Here is a 10620-nt window from a genome sequence, read left to right on the forward strand (position 1 = left end):
TGCTCAATTTAGACCCTTTCATTTATCATGGTTCGTCAATATTATATGCGTAGGAAAAGATAATTTTTTTTTGAGGGGACCAACAACTTTTGCCGGATTATTTGGGACTACGATTTCTTTATAAATTTTTTGTTGGACATTTGTTTTAAAAAATACGTTATAAATAAAGTGTTGTATTTTTTTAAAGAAAAGGCAACACGCAATTTATTGAACTGAGACCAATAAGTAATGTTATCCTGTATTGCTTAGAGTTCCTTGGTTCTGGCTCCTGCAGTTCATGAAACAGAACCGGCTAGAACCACCATACATCTTTAAATATATCCTTGATTGAAAGTGTTGTGGTCATCCTTATCCGAAATAAATATTTCTATATCAAATTTTAAAGGATCGATAGCTACAAAGAAAATGAAAATGGTTCTGTTTTCTACAGAAAATTATAATCTAGTTCCTTTGACTCTTGTTGGTCAAGAATATTTTTCAGGCCCAATCATAAGAATCTAATTAATTTAAGATGATTAAATTGGAAAATTTTCTTTTATAATTGGTTAACTCCATACACGATCCCCTGGGGCACATCTGTGTCTTTCCCGATTTGATTTACATCCATCGAATTTATCATTTTTTTTCACTGTTATGTACAGAATAACTAAAACGAATGTCATAAATAAAACCTCTATAATTGCTTAGGCACAATGTACATATATAAAACACGGCCTCAACAAATAAAACATGGGTATTTTTTTTTTTTTTTGTTCAAAATTAGCTTTGTTAAAATTATTATTATGATTTATTCACTTTATGGTGTAGATTCTCCATAACATTTTTCAAGCCACTGCTTAGCTCAAACGGTATATTTCTCCATCAAGAAGCATTATTAAATTAAAACACGAAACTTTTTTTAATCCATTGTTTTGGAAATAACAAAAGTAGGGTCACACTTCATGAGCGTCTGCAGGATTATCTTTTTGGGTGGGAGGGGGCTTGGTTTTGGAAATTTAAAAAATAACATTTATTGGGAAAAAATTTCAAAAACCCATAGCTATTCAAAAAAAAATTGAATTTTTGGGAATTCTTTTTAAAAATTACATATTACGAAAAAAAAAATTCAAAAATTCATAGTTGTATACAGAAAATTTATTTTTGAGAAAAAAAAAATTGAAAAATTAGACATTTTGGAAAAAAAATTCAAATATTAAAATTTTTTTACAAATCAATAGCTATTAAAAAGAAATTAAATTTTTTTGGAAAAATATATGAATTATTAATTTTTTTGCTCTGCTGCATAATTTCCCCAATTGACGAAAAAAATTCTAGTAAAACGCAAAAATTCATTTATTTTCGGGTAAATTAAGACGCTCCTACACTTAGCACAAAAACTCAAAAACAGCTTTCATTTGAAGGTTCAACCTAAAGGGGAAAAAGGAGAGCCATCTATGTGTGAACCCTGATACTTTCAGCCATTATGTTACAATTTAGAATCCACTAGTTTGTATTAAATGAATATTAATGTTTATATATTATACAATACTAAATGCCCAGTTAGATAATCACTAGAGGTTTTGTTTTATAATGAATTCAAGTATATTGTTAGCCTACTAATCATTTGAATTTTGGATCAAAGTATACAAATGAAATAATAAGCATAGCACCATTTTATCTCTTTGAAGAATAAACAACTCCTATAAATTTAAAAAAAGTCATTTCTCAATTTTCTACTTCTTTTGTCCTACTTAGCGTTCATTCTCAACTATGGGTATTTATGAAAATCCAGTCTAAAATGGCAAATCAACATGGTAACCCTGACAATTTGAAGAATGTTTTGGAGGAGAGAAAGAATAATGCTCATGAGGATCCATTAGAGTCGCTACAATCAGCTGTGAGAAGAGAGGAAGGAGAAAAGGATATAAAAATGACATTTGCTAGAACTACTTCCAATTCTACTCTGAGTCCAACAAGGACTAACGCTGAAAAAATTCTCAGGATTACGTTGTGTCTTTTATGAGTACACACTAATGGTGAATCATGATTGGAATATAATTGAATCTATTTAGGAAAGGATGTTACCTACTTCGGAATTAAATTTCATTCTGTAGACTACCAATTACAAAATAACAGGCAAGCTAGAAAATACACTGGATTTTCATAACTGGCTATTGATTAGAAGAAGGAAGACGTTAAGGAAAAAATAAAATGAAGAATGTTTATAAGAAAGAAGGAGTAAGAAGTCACAAATTCGGAATCATGAGTTTATTTCGAAAAGACTCATGGACAATAATGAATCATTAAAGGCGTCCGTAAGATTATATTATTTGTGAAGGGGGAGGTCTAGGCTTTTGGACTTTATTTTTTTTTTTTTAATCCAAAAATTAAAATTCGTATGATTCTTTTTTCAAAAAATGTAATTTTTGGAAAAAATTCACAAATTTAATTTCATATTTTAAATTTTTCAAAAAAAAAAAATTCAAACTTTCACAGCTTTTCACAAAAAATTAAATTTTTTGAAAGAAAATATCAAAATGATATTACAAATATTCAATTTTTAGAAAAATTATTTTAAAAATCCACAGCTATTCACAAAAAAAATTTTTAGGAAAAAAATTTCAATAATTAAATCTTAAATATTAAATTTTTATTAAAAAATCAGCCCAATTTCCCAAGAAATGAATTTACCATTGGTCAAAATGTTCGCAGTAAAATTATGTAAAACTGTTGTGAACAACTTTTACTATGAAATAAAGAGTAGCCCACAGTAGTCTGGGAGTTTAGACTAACTACTAATTGACTTCAGGCCTTTTTTTATCACTCTTTTTACAGAAAAAGTTTAAAAATACAATGAACTTTGCTAAGTGTTAATAATCTTTTTGAAACAGGTAATTGCTAATTTATCGTGGCTTTGTTTTTATTGTTTACCTTGCACTTCGTCTTCTTTAAAAAAAAATCATATTAAATATGACAAGGATATTTTATCAAAACGATTATAAAATTAGTTTTACACTATTATGCTTTGTCTGTGAAATTCATTTCATATCAATTATATTATTACACATTTTTGATATCTTTATTTTCACAATACCTTATATCATATGTCGAAGATAAAATATTATATTCAAGAAAGATGGATTCAAGAAATATGTACATGAAGGTGCTGGATAAGTGCATTGTAAATATTAGACATTGACCCTTTATTTTAATTTGTAGCATATCCATACATATACAAGTAAATTGTTAGCATTATAGACATGTAAAATAAAAAAATCGAAAATAAACGCACTAATCCTGAAATTTGAGGATTGTTTCTGAACAGCTAGGTAGTCATGACGTTTCATTCAATAAGCTGCAAGCGGCTGAGAGATGAAGGAATAACTCCTGTTTATATTTTACACCTAGATTTTATCTCTTCAAATATGAAACAATAATGATAACAGTCATAGAAAATGTATAACACTCTTCAGGTTGCAACTATAAAAGTCTCCCACACTAAAAAAAATAATATATATATTTACAACCCCATCTACACAACTATCTGTAAGCGATCAATTCACAGAAAAATACTATTACTAGGAATGTGAATATTGGCTTTTTAAACGACCCTTATTGATTAAAAAAAAAAAAAATACATTGGTTGGTAAGAGCAAAAACTGAACATTTTTACTAATCAATTCTCCCTATTTTGAAAATTCTAACGTATCAGCGAGCAAGAAGCAGTATATGTAGTTTATAGCGATACTTGGCTGCAGATATGATGGCACTCTCAATGGTACCATATTATTCATCATATTCTATCATGTGTGGTTATCACACTCACCTCAATTTGGCCAATATTCAAATCCTTTACTATTATATTCATTAAATAGCAATAAAATATTTTTCTTGTCCTATAGGTGAATTTTTTAAATAAATAATATTTTTTATTAATTACGATGATCCATTGTTATTTGCAGTTGATACAGACCAGGACTTGATCGAAAACCGCCTACTATAAATAATAATGAATGAGTTTAAATGTTGTTTGAACACAGTAAGTACATTTAAATAATTTTTTAATGATGTTTCTATATTTTTAAGGGTCATTATTAGTGATGGGACGATTAATCCGAATCAAGAATAGGAGAATCGTTTTTTTTTTCTGGAATCAGAATCTGCATTGGGAACATGAGGTTGAATTTGCGATTCCGATTTTTATTTATTACTGGTATTTTCTAAGTTATGAAAAGAAGAGCCACCAAATTAAGGAATTTTTGAATTTTAATAGAAAATGTAATATTTTAAAAATTTTTATCAAAAAATTTAATATTTGAAATTTTTCTCCTAAAATTTAATGTTTGAATTTTTTTTTTTTAAATTATATTTTAAATGTAATTTTTAAAATTTTTTTCCAAAAATTATTTATTTTATAAAAGCTGGGTATTTTTCCAAATATTTTTTTTTTTGTGAATAGCTTTAAATTTTTTTTGTGAACAACTGTAGATTTTGGATTAAAAAAAACCCAAAAAAGTTCACTTTTTTTATATAGTTGTTGATTTTTACAAAAATATTAAATCAAATTGTATATTTGTAAAATTTAAATATTTGAAATAATTTAATATTTGATATTTTTTCCAAAAAAATTCCAACAACCATATACATATATTCCTGTGGACGCTCCTGATAGCAAAATGGTTTATTTTATCTATTATTTAAAATTTTAAAGCATCGGAATTGGCATCAGGAATTTTTAATAGAATCGCGTAGGATTTTTTTTTGGTTTCGTCCCATTATTATGATTTATGATGTAACATATGCACATATAACTTAAATTATTCTTAAATTACCTTTATCTTCTGTATCAGATCCGATTTACAGTACAAGTTGTATCTTGTACCTATAATTAGATTGCACAAATTACCATTTTTACGTCAAATTATGCTTTATTTAATTACAATATTAGTCTTTTTTATTTCTATTGATTCAGGCTATAATTTCGTTTTGATATATTGAAATAACGCGTTTGTTATGTAATTACGACTAATATAAATGACTAAATGTGCCTTATAAATATAATTTTCAATTTTTACATCGCTTAAAAAACAAATGGTTATATACAATTTGTAAACACAATCCCATGTCCGATATATTTATATAGACTTTCTATTTTTTTTTCTCAGCTTTTATTTTTGTCATTAATTTAATTTAAAAATACATTAAAACACAATTATATAAAAATGACATTGGTCAGCATATAATGAAAAAAAAAAAAGTTCCAAAGTTTGGACATGAAAAATTTAGTTACAAAAATACACCATAAAATAAACTCAAAGAAAATACCTCTAAATACTTAATAAAACAGGGATGTAATGTTTTGCAAAAATAATATTTTATTAGTGTCCATTTTCCCTTTCATTCTCATAGTATATAACACATCCTGCGTTTTTGCTAAAATAGCATTGATCTTTCTTGATGGCCTGTGCGATTAAAAAATGTTAAAAAATCATATTTATCATATTTAAATGACTCTGCATAGAATCTACAAGTTCATGCAAATCCTTTAAAAATTAAATTTAGATTGTTTCACATTAGTGCTCTTAAAAACAATTAATATGACGTATACTTCCTATATCAATTATTATCTAACATCTACAACAAACAAGGTGTTGTATATTATTAACTTATTTGGGTTGACAGGTATTGCACTCTTAAGTTCCAAACAACAGCCTTGAAAGAATTTAATGAGGTATTTTTTGGAATTACCGGGGGCCTCTCGTTCACACTTTTTCAGGATTTTGAGTGAATTAATTGTTTTATTCATCACTTTGTCAGATCAATTCTGCTAAGCCAACAAAAATTCTAAATTTGTACGTAAGGTAAGAGGAAATGAAGATTAAACTCACTGATGAAGCTTCAAAGAAAAAATGATGGGACACACAATAAATCAGTACTTTAGAGTTGTTTTTGTAAGTGGAGTTTCTTGATAAACTTGCTAAAACAATTAAACCTGTTTGTACCATGGATTTAACATTCCTCAATTTTGTTCCTTTGTGCCACTCATACAATTAGTTACTTGAGAGCCTTCCCAAGGGGGATATGGGCCTTAGCCCGTTCAAAAAAACTATTTTAAAATATGTATTTGTTTATAGGTACTGTAAAATATATGTAAGTGTTTATTATTATAATTAAAGAGAGGGCCTAGTCCGTAAAATAATCTAAATTATATCTTGTTTTCCTTATATATTTTATTTTATCTAAGAAAATATAAATATAATCAATAACTATTATATAACTAATTGAATAACATTAATGGCTGAAATAAAACTATAAAAATCTCCGGAACTAAGATTAGGAATGGGCAAAATGTAAAGAAAAACAAAAGCTTGAAGATTAACAAAGGAAAAAAGGTTTTTATTTTTGTTCATTATTTAATAGATCGCCTTGTTGTTAACATCTATTAATAGGCAGGGAGGAATTATTATTAAAAATATCCAGCCAAATCCCCCTAACCCCAAAATTACTTCTTCACCCAATGAATGCGTATTTTTTTAATCTATTGCCAAAGTAATAAGAAAAAGTTCACAAATGTCGTGATCATTAAAGCCATTTTATGCTTAAAGAAATAGACATTGAATATTTTAAGTTTATAAAGTACATTTTAAGGTCATATAAAAGGTCAAATGTAACAAAAAAAGATAACTTCTTCGAAATTTTTATTTTAGCGTGTGTACTAGGTTGTCCAATTTTTGGGGTGACCTGCTAATTCGATCTTCCGTTGTATTCTAATGAAAATGGTCTTTAGAATTCTTTTGAAAAAAAAAAAAAAATAGACAAATAATCCCAAAAAAAAATTTTTCGGCAAAAAAAACATTAAATTTCAAATATTAAATTATTTTGTGAAAAATTTCAAAAATCTATAACTTTTCACAGAAAATTAAGTTTTTTGGAAACAAATTTGGAACACTAAATTAAACTTTTGACAAAAAATTCCAATATTAATTTTTCTAGTAAAAAGAGAAAAATCCTTAATTTGGATTTATAGCCCAACCCTGTGGACGCCCCATGGTTTTGCTGGTTTCCTCACAACCATATATGAATTCATATGAAGAAGAACTACCAAAAGTTAATGAGTTATAAATTTTGAATATTTTTGTGTAACAATAATAAAAAATATCTTGGGCCTGTAACCATGTTTATTTAATTTTCCACAAAGCAATGAGTTAATTTAAGTATTTTATGTAAATGATAAAAAATAAGGATATATTGATATATATTGTACAAGTTATAACTTGTAGATGCAAATTGTACAAGTTGCAACCAAAACAGAGACGAATAAGTAAAATTTACTATCTTGGTGATGAGGACAATAAAAATTGATTGAAACTTACTTACTGTTTTTATGCTGTGAGGGTGTACGTTGATTTTACGGTAGAAAGAGTTCGAATAATATTTATAAGCAAGAAATCTCCAGAAAGATTGTCACTATACCAGAAATTGAACAGAAAAGTCCATCAAAGTTGACAAAAATTATTGAATCTAGAGAAAGAGCCAAAATTACTACAAGCAGCCACCCAATATGGGCAACAGTTGGTACTTTCAAACGACGGGTGACGATGAATGAAGATACAAGTACGGGGAAATGGACATATTGCAGAAAGTTCTTTAAATTGTTTTCTGATGCCTGTAAGGTTTATAACAAGAAACCTCATAAAGAGTGGCTAGAATGTTGGGGCAAAATTAGAAAATAAGCAAGAGGTGTCTAGAAATTTACAAAACCAAGATAATAAAGAAGAGGCTCTTATAGAAGATTTTCACTTCTCAGACATCAAAATCCCACCTCGTATTTTGGAACAAATTATGGACCAATGAAAAACCGTAACCGAGAGTATAAGTAAATGCATCTACCCATTAAATGGACTACAAAGATATATCCAACAAATATCCTAAAATGTGTCCTGTGATGATCCATCCAATAATTGATATGGAAGCTCAACTTTGCCTTTGAGGACGCTAAGATTTTTTCAAACCCGGAATATGGCTGCAAGATCTTATAAAAGTTCAAGATCAAGCTACGTCACTGAATGGAGAAAAAATTTAATTTGATGGTGCTGTTTTACTTCGAGAGTAAAGATAAGTGTAGTAACAGTGGAGCAATGGTCTACATAAGTCCACAAGCTAGGATTCTATACTTATCAATGGATGTAATAAAGTAGCTGAAGGTCTCAATAGATTGGGATGGTGAAGGAACACCATGAAAAATGAGCTGAACGTGGCTGTTTGAGGGGTACCGTACTTCCAAAGAAACCATGGCTTTAATCGTCTTCTTGATGAGATCATGGCTGACTTTATGGAAGAGTCCGTTGTGTTGATGAGAGTTAAATGTATAATACACACCTGGATGATCATTGATGGGGGATAATCAATTTTATGGAGCACATGGGCAAATCAGATGTCCTACAAAACAAAAAAGAAATTTAATTTTTAGTTAAGATTGTGGACTTTGCAGGGTCAGAATATCTGATAACCGAGTATAACCCTGGTCCAAATTTAATGAATCGATTCATTCATTCCCAACTCCTAAGTCGATTACGGAAATTCGATCATGGTTCAGATTAGATAACCAGGAAGCTCATTATGGACGTATGAAAGATATAATGGAACCCTTTAAACAATTTCTTACTCCTAAAAGAGTATTTTCATGCTGTAATACTGTTAATGAAGCTTTTTTAAGTGCAAAGGAACTGTTCATCAAAAATTAGAACGAGATTGGATTTTTGACCCGAAAAAAGCAACATGTCTAAGAACAGACTGATCCAATAGAGGACTGGGATACTATCTGAGCCAAAAAAATTGTCAGTGTCATTCTGGAATATCAGAATGTTGCGCTGATGGATGGAATATTACACTTGTGGGAACTAGATTTCTATCTGATACAAAAGATAGAGGAATAAAAACGTTTTATGAAGTATTTTTTATCAAATGCACGGTATGATTATGTACTAGGATCAAGTGATCGTACTAGAACCACTTCTCAAGGAAGTATTGAAGATATTGCACACGGATCATTAGGGGCCCTCTGCAATGATATTTCATGCGGTATCATGTGCGTATTGGCCAGGAATTACCACATTAGGCGTACAGTAGACTTATGTAAGTCAAGCAACTCTATTGCTCCTTCACGGCCTAGATGCCCACCTATACTTATGAATGCCCCATGTACATCATTAGAAGCCATCGTTGCTGACATTTGTTACATCGGAGACTATAGATACCTTGTGGTTGCAGATATATTGTCGGATGGATAGAGGTGTCCGGTTCACCTGATTTTAAAGGAGTAAAGTGATTGTTGGCAAGCTTTAGGAGTTTCTTTGCAACATTTCCTGAAGAAATCTGAAGCGACAAAGTGTCGAAATTTTATGAACCTGACACTGGAATATACCTAAATATGAGGTTTTTATTGTCTTAAAATATCAAGGAAGATGATGAAGACATTAATAACTTTATGTGGGAGCCTTACAAGTTATTTGATTTGGAATAAATCCAGAAAGGAGTTGAGTTCCGTTTTTAAAAGAGACTCCTTATGGAAGCTTTTTTCGCATATTTATATATTTTATCATTAGTAAGAGTATTGATTATTTAATTAATGGCGAGTAATGCCTACTAGTAAATCTCTTTTAGCAAATTAAATTGATGATTTTTATTTAGTGATAAAAATCTCATAAAAAACTTATTTCAAGAATTTGATACCCTTGAAAATGCACTGGAGAGGGCGTTTTAAAACAGGGATAACAAGGACTGCATGCACACCCTCAATGGACACTTCTGATAGTTTATTGTAATCTTTGTCAGCAGATATGTCGTGTCTCATCGTTTTTAATTTTTTTTAAACAGCTGTGGCTTTGTGAATTTTTTTTATCAGAAAAATTTACTTTCTTGAGAATGCTATGGATTTTTCAAATTTTTTGGCCATTTTTTTTTTTTGTGTGAACAACTGTATCTTCTTAAAAAAATTTTCCAAAATTAAATTTTTTGAGAATAACTAGGGATTTTTGAAATTTTTTTTAAACAGCTGTGGATCTTATAATTTTTTTTTCAAAAAAAATTAATTTTTTGAGAATCGCAATTAATTTTTTAAATTTTTCTCCCAAAAAATTAATTTTCAAATTTTTTTCTATAAATTCCAAAACCAATATATATATAAAATCCTGAGGACACCCCTCACTCTAGTTCTCTTTTCCCACTTTTTATGTCAGAATTTATAACATAAAGAGAATTAATGAATAAGTACATTAATATTTTGATCTTAACATCATTTACATTTTTTTAAATATTCACATTCAAAGCAATTTACTCATTCTTCCCATCCCTTGAAATAACCTGTACTCAATAATATGTACTATAATTATAGTTATTAAATAATAATCAAAAATTGTTGCAAACTACTTGTATTGAGTTTTAATATTATTATAAACGAAAATTAATTTTGTTTAGTCCATTTAATGGATAAATAAATTAATTATTTTAAATAAAATGACACAAAAATCTATTTTTTTTTTAGTTATTAACATTTCCTTACACCAGATTATATACATATATATTAAATTATGACCATGATTCTTTCATTTCGATTAGCATTATATCCACAGGAATAGTTTC

At 28.6% G+C, this 10620-nt stretch overlaps 1 long non-coding RNA gene across 1 annotated transcript in view; it reads left to right on the forward strand.

Annotated features, from left to right (window-relative positions):
• The window catches only part of LOC139905351 (uncharacterized), a 58494-nt gene extending 56654 nt beyond the window's left edge, over window positions 1-1840 (forward strand). The window contains exon 2 of the long non-coding RNA XR_011780014.1: window positions 1735-1840. This is a non-coding gene — a long non-coding RNA (uncharacterized lncRNA). The remainder of the gene's footprint in view (window positions 1-1734) is intronic.
• Window positions 1841-10620: the final 8780 nt, after the last annotated feature.

This window comes from Lepeophtheirus salmonis, chromosome 5 (assembly GCF_016086655.4).
Source record: "Lepeophtheirus salmonis chromosome 5, UVic_Lsal_1.4, whole genome shotgun sequence".
Lineage (NCBI taxonomy): Eukaryota > Metazoa > Arthropoda > Copepoda > Siphonostomatoida > Caligidae > Lepeophtheirus > Lepeophtheirus salmonis.